The sequence below is a fragment of the Parasteatoda tepidariorum genome, chromosome 2 (genome assembly GCF_982258835.1).
Source record: "Parasteatoda tepidariorum strain Cologne lab strain chromosome 2, Ptep-v5.0, whole genome shotgun sequence".
NCBI classification, from domain to species: Eukaryota; Metazoa; Arthropoda; class Arachnida; order Araneae; family Theridiidae; genus Parasteatoda; species Parasteatoda tepidariorum.
The window spans coordinates 68,867,256-68,882,676 of record NC_141756.1 but is presented as its reverse complement, the minus strand read 5'-3'; the positions used below and the strand labels follow the sequence as shown (position 1 = coordinate 68,882,676).

Sequence of the window (15,421 nt, the reverse complement as noted above, 5' to 3'; positions counted from 1 at the left end):
TAAATTCAGACTGGTTTTAAATGGGTTTTTTTTTTTTAATTAAATAAGCAAACTTAAAAGATTGGATGAAGCGTGAACACTATTCTACTTTTATTTGAGTGTTGACTGTTGTTCTGGAGTAATATGGTAAGAAAAAAAAAAGAAATTCGTTGTGAAAATGCGAATATAGGCCAGCAGAGATTCTATAAGTCTGAAAATAATTTTTAAACCTTGAATTGTAAAATTCTCTTTAATTTCACATTTAGCAAACATATGATCAACCTCTAAAATTAACAGCAATGCCCATAAAATGACAATTGCTATATAAAAGATCCCTACCAAAAAAAATAGACACCGTCCGTAAAATGAAATTCTTGTTCAACAATTGCCAAAATTTCGAGACCAACGGTATGATTATGGTAATGTAGCCATCATTACCATTTTGAACCAAATCCAGAAGACAAGGGAGCTCCTGGATCAAGTATTGGGAGAAATTTGCCTTCGTGGAGGACTTTTCTGATGGATTTAACCCGCATTTGCGTAACAGGGGGAACCACAAAGACCTCCCACGATTAGCCTGATGGCAAGGGGAACCTAACACACGATCTGACGGCATTTTACGTCAACGCTGCGGTCTGGGAGCACCGGGAGCAGAATTCCTACCAATTAGTCATCGTTGATATTCGAAAACGGTTCACCTCTTTGGAAGGCAAACGCTCTTTCCTTGAGTCGTCATGGCTCAAAATATGCTATTTAAAATAAATGAACTATGCAATTTAATTCGGTTAAAGAAAAATATTGAAAATATTAATTAAAAGTAAGCGATGCTCACATTAAATCACAAACTTAAAAATAAATGAAATAAATTTCGCATTGTGATTCTACCTTATAATGTTTTTGTTTTGACAGTTAAACATACAAAAAAATAAAATTTTCATTCAATCATTATATTTCTCAGGCAGCTTACATCTGTTCACTATCCTTTTTTGATGAGAAATTGTTTAACTTAAATAAAATCAAAAATATATAGTTTCAGAAAACAATAACTTGTGCTGCTAAATAGTTTTTTCTTCTTTTGGCTCGAACTTTAAACTTTAAGCTGTGCTTTTAACGAAAATAACTTTTGCTAGTAAGTAACGATTTTAGGATTTATAATCTTTAAATAAGTACTTATTTTCCCAGTTAAAGTATAAATTTAAAGAAGACGAAACATCTTTTTTTCCTTGTGTGAAGTAAACAATAACTTTTCTAAAGTATTAATCTTTAGTGTACATAGAACTAAAATATTACGTGGTTGTATTCTATTTACTTGAAAACAAAATTTATTCTGCTGAAAATTTATTTAATAATAAATACTTTATGAAATATACCAAGCACTATATCTGTTGATTTATTCTAACTATATATTGTTTTATTCTTCTATAAAGTTATTTTATTTTGGTACCTTAGAAATTCTCGGTATTGGCAATTTATTTTTTCATCTCTTCCAGGGAATTAATTCTTGCTTTGAACTGACTTAAGTTTTGTCAACTTCTGAACAACTGCCGTATTATTGAAAGGTAAGTTTAAATACATTATGTAAGGTTTCATAGTTTTGATCCTTAATGCATGGTTTTAGAATCATTGAAATTGAAAAAAAAAATTGATTGAGGGTAAAAAAAATATATATATATTGGAAATCCGACGAAACACGATTGAGTAAGGCAGTAATAAAAATGTCAAAACCTGTTCTAATGAAGTCGACGGCAGGTGAAAAACCATTTTTTTTTAACTGTCCTTCTCTCAGTAATATGTCAGATTTTGGTAATTTTTTTTTCTCACTTTAATGTGTAACCCACAACGTGTATACTTTTTAAACTTCATTTTTGTTAAATGTTTTAAAAATATGCATTAAGTGTGACAGCATGACACAATCAGTTTAAAAAAATTATTAACCTATTATATTTAACACAAGATATTTTGCTCATGATGATTCCCATAAAATATTTCCAATTCGTTGTAGAAAAAATCTTTTGGATTTTTGGTAAAAGATGATGGAAAAAATAATTGATTAGGAATTGTTCGTATGAATAGTGGAAATTTCGTTACTGCATCTCATGTTGCATGCTGATTAAAGCAACAAGGTTATTTTCCATAAGCGGTAGCTGATTGTTCAAACTATGAACTGAGTTGAATTTTTACCGAGGAAGACAGAAAAAATAATCGATTAAGAATTGTTCGTATGAATACTGAAAATTTCGTTACTGCATCTCATGTTGCGTGCTGATTAGAGAGACAAGGTTATTTTCCATAAGTGATTGCTGTGATAGTTTAAATAATTGATTGATTGTTCGTTTAAATACTGAAAATTTCGTTGCTGCATCTCATGTTGCGTGCTGATTAGAGCGACAAGGTTATTTTCCATAAGTGGTAGCTGTGATAGTTTAAATAATTGATTGATTGTTCGTTTAAATACTTAAAATTTCGTTACTGCATCTCATGTTGCGTGCTGATTTGAGCGACAAGGTTATTTTCCATAAGTGGTATAGCTCGTTCACCAGGAGTTGGCACTTGGCTCCGCCTTCATCACGTGGTATGCGACGATACTATTTCGCTATTTTTGGGAGAAGGTTGTGAGCAAACTTGAACAATGTTGCTATTTGGCGATCGTTTGGCAAAAATATTTATTTCGCAAACTTTATGTGCATTTTTTTAACAATAAATATTTCATAAATTTGATTATATTTTGCACCATTTCTTATGATATTTCTTTCTTTTGAGTGAATAGTTTGTCCTTTATGAGCCATTTCTCTGGGAGAACAACAGTTTTTAAATTTTAACTATATTTAATTAGCTAGTGTAACAAAAGGTATAATAGCAGATGATAAAGCAAAGTAATGACTGAAAAATAATTCACTTTTTGTGCTTGGCGCAAATTAAGGGTTGTCTCAATTTCAACAACGGAGATGTTTCTCTTCTAACTCCCGCGCTGAAATGAACTCTGCGTCCCAGGAGGTGGAGCCAAGTCTCAACTTCTGGTGAACGAACTATAGCTGTGATAGTTTAAATAATTGATTGATTGTTCGTTTAAATACTGAAAATTTCGTTACTGTATCTCATGTTGCGTGCTGATTAGAGCGACAAGGTTATTTTCCATAAGTGGTAGTTGTGATAGTTTAAATAATTAATTGATTGTTCGTTTAAATACTGAAAATTTCGTTACTGCATCTCATGGTGCGTGCTGATTAAAGCAATAAGGTTACATTCAGTAGGTTGCTGCTGATAGTTGAAATAGTTTATTTATATTTTTTTAATTTATTTAACTATCATATTAGTTAAGTTAAAATAGTCTTTAGAATTAGATTTCTGAATTTGCATATCGCTCTCTTAAACATGCACTTCTGTTTAGCGAATAATATTTCTCCTGTCCCAAGAGTGTGCAGTGTCCACTTTTTCTAAGTTTCTCTGAATTAAAATTTTGTGCAAGAGTAAAATATGCAGTGCCTGAAGCAGTTATTTCAGCTTGATTGTTAAGAAACTGTTGAAATACATGGACTTATAAAACTACAATTGTTTTTAAGTATAGTTTTAAGGTTACTGTAAATCTGAATATAGTACTTTTGAACATAGACGAATAGATCTGGCACTGGAAACTCGGTAAATCTGTTCAGTACTGGTCTTGAGACAAAAAAACTGGGACCGGGAAATGAAAAACCGACCAGGTACCGGATAATTGCCGAGCAGCTAATTTGCAAGCCCACGACCTTTATCGACTCCACCAATTTTTTTTAGATTTTCCTCTAAGCGTTTGTCGTAATTATAATGCAAGCTTTTATTTTTTACAAATTTGCTACCTAAACTAAAACAAAAGACAAAAATCATTTTTTGTCTTTATTTAAAAAAATGCCAAGGAGAATGGGTCGCTAAAAGTCGCTGTATTGGAAAATCGCTGCCACGCTTCCGGTATGTCTCTAGTTTATAGCAATCGTAAATATAGTGTTTTTTAGTGACTAGAAATTTGAATTAAAAGAATGGTAGGAACTCATATGAAAAAGTACAGCATTTACCAATTCTTCAATTTAATTATATATTTATTTAAACTGGGGACACATTCTACTTGCTTTCGACTGATTGCGGCATTCGAATGAAATTGATTTTTACCCAAACTTAAATTCTTTGATTACGAATTCGAATCAGCCCAGAAAAATCGAATTGTAGAATCGAATTCTTTTAAAACAATGAAACTCACCCTCTTCTGGAGCAAATTTGCCTCCCACTACAAATTTTCAAGCACATTAATCATTTGTATTCAAAATGTTGCCAACACTTTGCTCTTAAACGAATGTTTCATCAATGTTTGCATTTGCAAACGTAACAACGCAGATATAATTGATTTTCAATTTCCACGTGGCAACAACTAGAAAATTCTTTACGACTTAGGAGCAGTTTAGTCAATGTGTTTCAATTTGAATTCATGGCGTTGAATAAAATTCTGAATTGATAAAGAAAACAGTTAAGTACTTCTTTAAATTTTCTAAGATATTTTTCTTTAAATAAAGTTCATTATTTCGTGTTTATTTTAATTTTTACTTTATTCCATTCGAATGGTTTTCTTTTTGTTGCCATTTTCAAAATTTGTTTTATTAACTCACATTCGTGTGTTTCATGATGGAATATCGCAATCCAATTTTCGATTTTTTTTTTCTTTCGACTCACTACATTCCCGATCAAATTACGTTACAAAGTACCAGCACTTTGGGCTCATTCCGTAAAATTCATTTTTACCGTAAAATATTATACCTCAATTTTCTGCAGTAATATTAATTTAATTAGAGATTTTACGGTAATTACTACTGTAAAAATTACGGTATATCAGACATTTGTTCCGTAACATGTTCCTGTAAAAATGGATTTTACGGTAAAAAATATTGACTGCCAGTATTTTTTACCGGAATTTTTTCCAGTGTAGAGCAATTAAATCTCTACTGAAGCTCTATGCGGGGTGACAGCATAAGTTCAATTCGTTTCCAGACTGCTACAAGCGTAATTTACTGTATTACTATTGCCCAAATGAATTTATAGTCAGTTGAAATTTCGATGCTTTTCCGAATTCGTTCTATAACTCAAATTTTTAATGAAACTTTGCTCTGAGAGACAATACAAGTTTAGTTTGATACATAAATGGTATTAATTGAAGTCGGTCACCAATGATTCAATCATTAACAAAACCAATAACATTTGATGAAATTTGGAACTATTTTCTGATCAACATAGTTGCTCCTGAATTTAAACATATCCCTTAGCGCCATTGACCATCAAAACATTATAAAAAGTATCAATTTGATTGACAAACGGCGTAAAAAAGACTCAGAATTCAAATGTAAACTAAAACACTAACATCAAACTCTCATATTTTTAAAATAATACAGAAAATTCTGAACTATTTTTCTGATCATGATCATGATCGTTCAGGAATTCAAACCTATTAAAACTTCTTCCAAAAGAAAATTGCATTTTATTTTAATGTTTTTATTTAAGTTAGGCTAAAAATTTACGATTCCGGATATGATGTTGAGCACAATATAAACGAAAAGAAACGCTGTGAAAACTATTGGAAAGAGCAATGCCACCTGAAGTTTTACGATTTAATCATAAAAAAATCTTGAATACTTCGATCTCCTTTACGATTTCTTCCTTTTCAATCTCAGTACTTGGGGGCTTCCTTTTTTTTAAGTACTTTCTACACGTCATCGTAAAGTAGCATTGATGTATGGTTATAAATACTTCCAGTCTCCGTTGACTTAAAATAAAGTGAAATGAAAATTTAGTTTGGGTCAATCGAGCGTTTGATTGCTGAGAGGAGGCTATGAAATGTCAAGACATTCCGAAGAATGGTCTGCGTAAGCGTTTAAAATATTCAAAGATTTTCGGTGAGATTTTTATTCTAGGCACAGCTCGAAATGCGTGTTTTTGGAAAACGGACACGGCTCAAAATGTGTGTTTAGGAAAATGAACACAGCTCGAAATGCGTGTTTAGGAAAATGAACAAGGCTCAAAATGTGTGTTTAGGAAAATTAAAACAGTTCGAAATGCGTGTTTTAGAAAATGGACAAGGATCAAAATGCGTGTTTAGAAAAATGAACACAGCTCGAAATGCGTGTTTAGGAAAATGAACAAGGCTCAAAATGTGTGTTTAGGAAAATTAAAACAGTTCGAAATGCGTGTTATAGAAAATGGACAAGGATCAAAATGCGTGTATTGGAAAATGAACACAGCTCGAAATGCGTGTTATAGAAAATGGGCACGACTCGAAATGTGTGTTTAAATAGATGAACACAGCTCAAAATGCTCGTTTAAAGGAAAGAACGCAGACCGAAATGCGTGTTTAGAAAAATGGACATAGCTATTTTTAGAAAAATTCTTATTTTTTTATTCCTTTTATTCTTTTTTGAAAATTGTTCCTTTTTTAAAGAGTAAACAATTTAATTCAAATAAATTTACTATGTTATGCTCATTTGCCTAAATCGTCACTTGCTATATATATATTTTTTCTTTAAATTACCTTTTTTTGAAAAAAAAATATTAAAAGTCAACTGTTTTCCTTACAAGGTTATCACGGGACCTATAAATTTAAAATGGTGGTATTAAACTGACGTAAAATCCCTTAATTGTTTAGTGCTCTAAATAAGAAGGTATATCTGAAAAGTTACATCTGTAATATACTCAATCACTCCAACCCTGAAGCCCAGGACACAATGATTATGCTTTAAAGAAAGAAAAAAAAAGGAAAAGTAAGCACACTTTAAAAATTCCAGATCAAATTGTGGTATAAAATACCAGCATGGTCCGTTTGGGTACATCATCCGTGATATTTATTTTACCGGAAAATCCATTTTTACCGTAAAATTAATTTAATCCTTATTTCCGTCCTTAATTTGTACAGAAATATTTATTTAATTAGACTGATCAGTGATTTTATGGTAAAAATTACGGTTTATCAGACATTTTGTTACGTCACATGATCCGGTAAAAATGGATTTTACGGTGAAATGTACCGGCAGCCGGAGAAGCGCTATTTTTTATTGTTACTCGATCCGGAAATTTTTTATAGTGTATGAATTTCTTCGTTTAGTTGTTAAATTTTGGCTGTACATTGAAAATGCTCATTTTGAGCTGCGTCCATTTTTCTATAACACGTATTTCGGGCAGTGACCATTTTCTAAAACACGTGTTCCCAACTGCGTCGTCCATTTTCTAAAAAGCGCATTTCAGACTGTGCCTGGACTGAAAAGCTCACTCACGATGTAAAAGTAAGAGAACATGGAGGAAACGTTTTAATTGATGTACAGTGCTCAAGAAAATTACCAGACCACACTAAATGACTTTTGATCTAATAATCGATTTTTCACGCTCAATTACTAAATCTTAATAGTTCGAGGGGGTAACCTCAAATATGTTAATTAATTAGTGCAGTCTTTTTGAGAATTTGAAAAAGTCGTTAATTTTAAAATTAAATTTCTCAGGAAATATTCGACAAATTTCTCTTGAATTTTGTATTTTTCCATTTAAAATTGCATCCCATAAAATGATGTAAAAATTTTTATACCTTACAATTAAAAAATTTTTCAAGTATTATTATATAAAATAATAAATATTTACTAGAAGTTCTATTTCGTATTAAATTATTTTCGAAAAAACAAATTTTGTAATTGCGTGCAATTTTTTTTTAATTCGCTTAAAATGATCACGAGATACGGCGGAATAAGTAAAAAGTAAAATTAACATTAAGGGGCTCAAGCTTTGGATCGCCCCCCGGATCAAACTATGGGGACCATATTTCTCAGATTGTGACTAACCTCTATATTTTGCAAGTCAGAAATCCAAAGGTTTCTGACTTGCAAATATCATTCAGAGAAAATACGTTTTTGTGTCTGATTTTGTAACTTAAAATATCATCTGCACTAAATAATCAGCATATGTGAGATAAATCCCTCGAACTAATAAGATTGATTCCTAGAATAGGAAGATTCGATCATTAGATCAAAAGTTATATAGAATGATCCGTTTTTCTTCCACTTCTTTCTTCGTTGGGAAATTTTCCAACTTCTGGTCTGAGTAAAGGAATTTTTATTTGCCAACATTCGTAAAGAAGTTTCGATTCTAAAATTTTATTTATTTATTTTTCTTCTTTTGCAAGAACCTAATCGGAACTTCTGTCATTGCTTGAAAGTTCAGCTACAAGAAGCTTCACAAGAAAAAAATAGTCTTGGCAATCTTAACACTAATAAACAAGTTGAATTTATTATTTCGTAAAACACATACACATACACAAAAAAGGAAAAAAGAAAAAGAAGATAAAATTAAGCGACATTTTCTGTGTTCACACGATTTCAAAGAAACTTCAAAGTTCCATAAAAACTTAAAAGCAATTTCTTTTTTTTTTCTATCAATAACATAAAAATTCACAAATAAAAATGATGAAGTACACTGAGAAAAAATTATTTTTTAAATTTAATCCCAGTTTCTCAACAAACTTTCATTCTAAAATCAATTGTTTACATAAAGTCAGGAATAAGAAGAATTTTGAAAAAAAAAACATCAAATGATTCGAAGAGCTAAAATACCACTTTGACTAGAAACGAATAGAAACTTTAAAAAAAAAAATTTCTATTTTTTTTTCTTGTACTACTTTAAAATATTCAAAACGTACTTCGTATTGAGATAAAATACTAGCTAAACTACCCTTTTCGCTATTCGATAATATGGACATCTATGGTATTTGACATATCTATTAAAATTAATAAAAAAACTTAAACGCGCAAATGAGTTGGAATTTTAATTCAAAATCCTAATATTGAGTCCTCGAGAATTGTGAGAAATTTAAGAGAATTTACCAGCCAGAAATTAAACTTTATAATTATGTCAAAATATTTTAAGTATAATTTTTTCATTTAAAAAAACATTTTTAGAACAAATTTAGGAAAAAATCAAAGTTGTGCATTATACTTTACATTCAAAATTTTTATTTAAGTCGGAAATAATGATTTAATTCATTCTATCACTCGGTGTGAACGCATGTTTTCAAAGAAATTAGTTAGCAACTATTACATATAATATATAATTGGTGAATTCAAAAGAGGTTATATATCCTAATTTAAGATTATTGAAATCAATGTGATGATATGTATGTACATGCAATTTGCAGCATTTTCATCCACCTATAGCCTTTATCGTTGGTTTGATGTTTCATCTTGTAGGTTTGACTTTAGTTGTGCACTAATAATTGTCAACTAATAATTGTGCCAAAAAAGAAGAAAAAAAAGGATCACCCTGAATAATTTTTGATCTAATGATCGGATCTTAATGGTTCAAGAAGGCGACATACGAAATCAGTCATAAAAACGTACTTTCTCAGAAGAAACATTTCTTTTTTTCGATGAATTCGGATTTCTGACCCCTGAAAGATAGAGGATAGCCGCAATCTGGAAAATATGGTCCCCATAGTTTGGTCAGGAGAGCGATGCAAATCTTCTAATCTCTTGGATCTCTTAATGTTAATTTTACTTTTTGCGAAAATTGCTACATATCGAGAAATTTGTAGGCGAATTGAAAAATGTTTGCACACAATTATATAATTCGTTTATCTAAAGATAATTCCATACAAAAAAATATTAGTAAATATTTATTATTTTTTATTTTATTAAATAGCAGTAGAAAAAAATTTTAAATTGTAAGGTACAAAAAATTTTACATCATTTTAAAGTAAGTAAATTTACATGGCAAAATACAAAATTTGAGAGAAATCGGTTGAATAGTTTTAAAGAAGTTTTAAAGAAGTTGTACATTTAAAGTTCGATTTCTCAGAAACCACTCAACCGATTTCACCAAAAAATTTCACCGTGTAAATTTACATACTTTAAAATGACTTACAGAATAATTGTATACTTAACAATTCAAAAATGTTTCGATTAACTTTAGAAAAGGTAATAAATATTTAAAAAAAAATTTCAATTCGCTCAATAAGTTCTCGAGATATGGCGATATGAGCAAAAATTAAAATTAAGGAGTCCAAACTTTGGAGCCCTCTCCTGACAAAGCTAATGAGGACCAGATTTACCAGATTGCAGTATATTTGATACAATATGCGTCAAACTGATTTGACTTATTTGACAAAATTTTCCTTGAACAATGATTTATTTGACAAAATTTTCTCTGAACAGTGGATTGTGTGACAAAATTTCAATTGGACGGTGGACGTTTAGACAATATTCGCTTTGAACTATATGACAAAATTTTCCAAAGACAAAAGCGCTGAGATTACCCTTTTTAATCACTTTTTTTCCTGATTCAACTCCATTTTCCCAAACGACAAAAAAAAAAAATTCATTTTAATAACAATTAAACTAGTCACTAACTAAAAAAACATAAATTTCAGAAAATAATAATAATTAGATAGCAGATATTGATAACCTAAAAGACTTCTAAAGTTACCCTTAAAATGAGGGGGGGGATGACCATAAATCATCAAATAAAAGGCTGTTAAATAAATTTAAAAGGAACTCTAATAATTAATCAGAAATTTCAATGTTAAATATTATTTCGTTCCTAAATTTACGTATAGTACATAATTTAATTGAACTAGGTATAAATGCTGCTGTAAAATAACTAAAGACTAAAAAGTTAAGGAAATAGAAATTTTTACATGCGCTGATTTTTTGATAGATGTATGAATAAAGTTAAAACAAAGTTAATTATAATTTTTAAAAAAAATTGAAATAAAAGAATTTGAAATAAAAGACTAAATGCTGCAAAAAATTATATTTTAAAAAAATCTTCAAAACACTCCCTGATAAGTCATATTAAATTCCCTTAACGGAAAAAATTCCAAAAATTCAAAATCCGGGTCTTTGCAAATAATAATTCCTTAATCTAAGTTCGTGCACTTTTCAAGCATAGAAGAAGAAAAAAAGAAGAAATAAGGTGAATAAAATTAAAAAGAAACTGCTAATAACATCATGCTTCGTCCTAATTGCTTCAATCCGAAAACTCATTTAAAAAATTAACGATTAAATAAAAAATAAAAAAATAAAAGAAATAATAGGTAGTTCTAAATCATGCAATAACTCTTCCATTTTGTCTGAAAGTAGATAGTCAAAATAAACAAGCAAAAACTTGTTCGAACGAGTTCATAAGGCAAAGGTCACGTGCTAAGTACCCAAACACATCAGAATATGGCTTCCGGTATCCATAATTCTGGAAATAATTGAGACAATTCTCTCGAAGTAAGACCATCTGCGAAAACATTCTTCCTTTTCAAAAGTTGCGACGCGACCAAATGTTTCAAATGTCAAATAACTGCAAAGAATGAAGTCAGTTTTCAAATGACATTCAGTATCTGGAGAAGAAAAATAAATCTACTGTTCACTGCCTATTCCAGCGGATGAATGAGAGTTTTATGTTTTTAGTTGAAGAACAGAAAGAATTTTTAGGCATGTTAAATGAAAGTAAACATTACCGAATCCCCCTTCCAACATTGTTGATATTGTAGAGAACGAAATTCCTCGGGAAAAAGAGGCTTTTTGAAGGTATTAGACTAATTGGCGTTTCACGTTACAAAAACGTTACGGATGAGGTTTTCAGCTAAATGTAAATTATTGCGAATCATTTAAATGGGGAATTTTTAGTTTAAAATAAATACGTAGCTTTTGTAAAAAATAATGATGTCAATTTAAAATAAGTATTTATGTTCAAGGAATCTCTCATATTTTCATTCACACACACACACACACACACACACACACACATACATATATATATATATATATATATATATATATATATATATATATATATATATATATATATATATATATATATATATATATATATATATATATATATATATATATATATATATACACGTTTGCTTTACAAAACTGTTTCGGTTATAGATTCCTTAAATTACATAAATTATTATAAATTATTTAAATGGAAATACTTAGTCTAAAATACTGAATACATAGCTTTTGTCAAATAATGATGATGTGAGTTTAAAATAATTATTTATTCATTTTTTTAAAAATTTTTTTTAATTACTTATCGTGAATCATCTTGAATTTGCATCTTAAATTACAAAACTAAGAAGGAATGACATTGACATTTGCTTTACAAAACTGTTTCGGTTATAGATTCCTTAAATTATATAAATTATTATAAATTATTTAAATGGAAATACTTAGTCTAAAATACTGAATACATAACTTTTGTCAAATAATGATGATGTAAGTTTAAAATAATTATTTATTTACAAATAATTTTTTTTTAAATTATTTATCGTTAATTATCTTGAATTTGCATCTTAAATTACAAAACTAAAAGGGACAAAAATAAAAAAGGAATGACATTGACGTTTGCTTTACAAAACTATTTCGGTTACAGTTTCCTTAAATCATGCAAATTATCATGAAATATTTAAATAGGGTTTTTTTAGTCTGAAATAATGAACACATAGCATTTGTCAAATAATAATGATGTCAGTTCGACAAAATTCTTGTTATTCTTATATAATATTTTTTAAATTATTCATCAAGAATTTGCATCTTGAGTTACAAAAATATAAAGAAATGAAAACATTAGAAAATTGTTTCACTTATCATTTCTTCAAAATTATATAAACAATTATAAACCATTAAAATGGTGAATTTTTTCGCTAAAATATAAATACACAACTTTTGTAAAATAATTATATCATTATCTAAAAAAAATAACTTATTGTCAAGTAAATTATTTTTTCAAATTATTTATATCGACTGTGATAAAATACAAAACAACAAGTAATTATAGTTTATTTCTTTTTTACAAATGCATGTGCATAAATTTAGCAGCTCCATTATGAAACGTCAAATATTATAAAACTTAAATTTGAATGATGATTGTAATTTTTTCTGATTAAAATATACTAACATTTATGGAACATATTTATTGCTAACACTAAAATTTTAAAAAAAATTATTAAAACTAATTTTAAAATTAAAACTTTTAAATTTTTTATTATATTGCATTTCATAAATTATTCATTATAACAAAGGGAAAAAAATTTAAATAATAAAACACTGAAATTTTTATGATTGTTTGCTCGAAAATTTTTTATTTATCTCTTTGTGTATAATAAATAATGTGTTAATATTGATACATAATGATAATTTTTGAACTTAATGAAAAATGCGCAATTTCCTCTTAATTTAAAATCATTATTTGTCTATCATGGATATTGATATTAAAAATAAAATAATGAAGAGTTTTTAACAAAACAATAAACGATATGATGTATGAAATGCAGTAAGCTCGACTGCTCGAGAAAATAATTTTACCTTACTTTTGTGACACGGATTCCACTTGTTCCATGGCAAATATGAAGCTTTCTTTTCTTTTTCTTCTTTTTTTTTCTTTCCTCTATTCTTTCTTTCCTTTATTCTTTTTATCTCCAACTCAGTTGACATTCATTCAACCCATTACATGAGTACGCAAACGCAATATTTTTTTGTGTTGGGTGTTGTAAAACTACTTAATGTGCTTGTGAATTTTTTTTTTTTTTTTTTTTTTTAAATTTTGATCAGGAATAAAAACCAAGGTCAAACATTAGCTGAATAAAACATCACAAAATCACTTTCAACGAATCAATAAGATGTCTTAAATTCAAAAATGCTTAATGAAATATTTTTTCGAAGTGTTCGAAATCTAAAACAATTTAGCATTTGTTGTTTTTGCATTCGAGTACAAATTTATTTGTTGTCGTTTGTTCGACAATCTGGACAAGACTCAGCGGACGAGAAAGGTATCAGTTCGAGCTGTCCGCAAGAAATGTTGAAAATTTCACTTTAATTCACAACTAATCCTTCTAAAATAACAATTTGAAAATATATTTAACTACTGAATACTCTGTCTAACTTTGTTGATTCAGTAGTTAACTTTGTTATTGACGACCTATTCTTGTAATAAATGTGCTTGAAACAATTGAAATTATTTTCATATCATTTATAATTTACATCTAATCAGATTTTATCACTTCTAACATCATTTAAAATATTGCAATCGCTTATTTTAACACAACTCTGCCCAAGTACTCCAATTTCAAAACAATTCCTAGGTCAGCATCTTAGTAACCCATTGTTTCAAATCCTACCGGTAAAAAGAATATCTTTTTTTTCTACATGAGATATGTTCTGGTTGTATGTCTCTTTCTGAAACAGTCAAACTTGACGTAAGCCATCCATCTTCATCAAGATCTTTTAGAAGAGATACCGTCTATCTCGTACCGTCAACGACTCCCTTCCTCCTTGATGCATTGGCGAAAGAAAAAAAGCCCAGCACCTGAATGTCATTCGAAATTCTTTCCTCTTCCACGCTTGGCGATGAAAATGGTATTGAAATTTAAAGGCAATTAGAGAACGTAATCGAATAAAAAAAACATAAAGCAATAACTTATGATTTGATAAGTCGGGCTGGCTTTTATCAATCCTTAACTAGATGGCTAGAGCCATCGGTATGGGAGAGATGGACACGAAGCTATCCGTCTTGTTCATGAACCCATCCGTTAATTTAGATTTCGTTCGCTTGATTAAATGTCATTTTTTGAAGTTGCCCACATAATTATTCCCTGTAATTTCCAATAAGTCGTTACTGAATAAAACAATTATTTTTTCCACCGTTTTCGTTGAAAACCGGTTGAGGCACTTTGCAAAGTAAAGGAGATTTTAAATGACGAATGAAATAATTCCGTCGAACTCCAGAATAGTTTTTGATAATAAAAAAAACTTGTCAATATATTTGACAGATTGATTTTCAGGTTATACTGTTAATTATGGAGTACCTTTAATGTCCCTTAAGTATACGGTGTACATAACTTTCCTGCAATTTTACAATGTAGTGGCACAAAACTTCGTATCCAACCTCTTTGATATTCTATAAAAACTAAGTGGCTCTCATATAACTTAACAAAGTAGTTAGTGTCTAGATAGTTTTACATTTCTTAGAAGGAAATTGGTCAATATTTTTGACAGTGGGATTTTCAGGTTATACTGTTAATTATGGAGCACCTTTAATCTCCCTTAAGTATATGGTGCAAATAACTTTCCTGCAATTTTACAATGTAGTGGCACAAAACTTCGAATCCAACTTCTTTGATATTCTATAAAAACTAAGTGTCACTTAACAAAGTAGTTAGTGTCTGTATAACTTTACATTACTTCGATATTCATTTAAGAAATAAGTGACATCCGTGTAACTTCATAATGCAGTAACGTAACATTTCTCGCGTCTATCACTTGATGCTCTTAGTAACTAAGTGACCGTGACCTCCATATCTTATTGGATACATTTTAGGAACTAAGTGACATGTAGCTTTTCGATGCAACTGTAATACACTTCTTTAAAAATCATTAAGCTATAAGAAACATAAAAATCA

General features: G+C 29.3%; 1 protein-coding gene and 1 long non-coding RNA gene across 3 annotated transcripts in view; both read left to right on the top strand.

The window, feature by feature from the left end:
• The window catches only part of LOC147815833 (uncharacterized), a 376,705-nt gene that overhangs the window by 303,208 nt on the left and 58,076 nt on the right, over positions 1 to 15,421 (top strand). For both annotated transcript variants that reach the window (XR_015431408.1, XR_015431409.1), the window contains one exon: positions 1,470 to 1,538. This is a non-coding gene — a long non-coding RNA (uncharacterized LOC147815833). The remainder of the gene's footprint in view (positions 1 to 1,469; positions 1,539 to 15,421) is intronic.
• The window catches only part of LOC147815834 (uncharacterized), a 53,527-nt gene that overhangs the window by 7,212 nt on the left and 30,894 nt on the right, over positions 1 to 15,421 (top strand). The gene's annotated exons all lie outside the window — the stretch shown is intronic.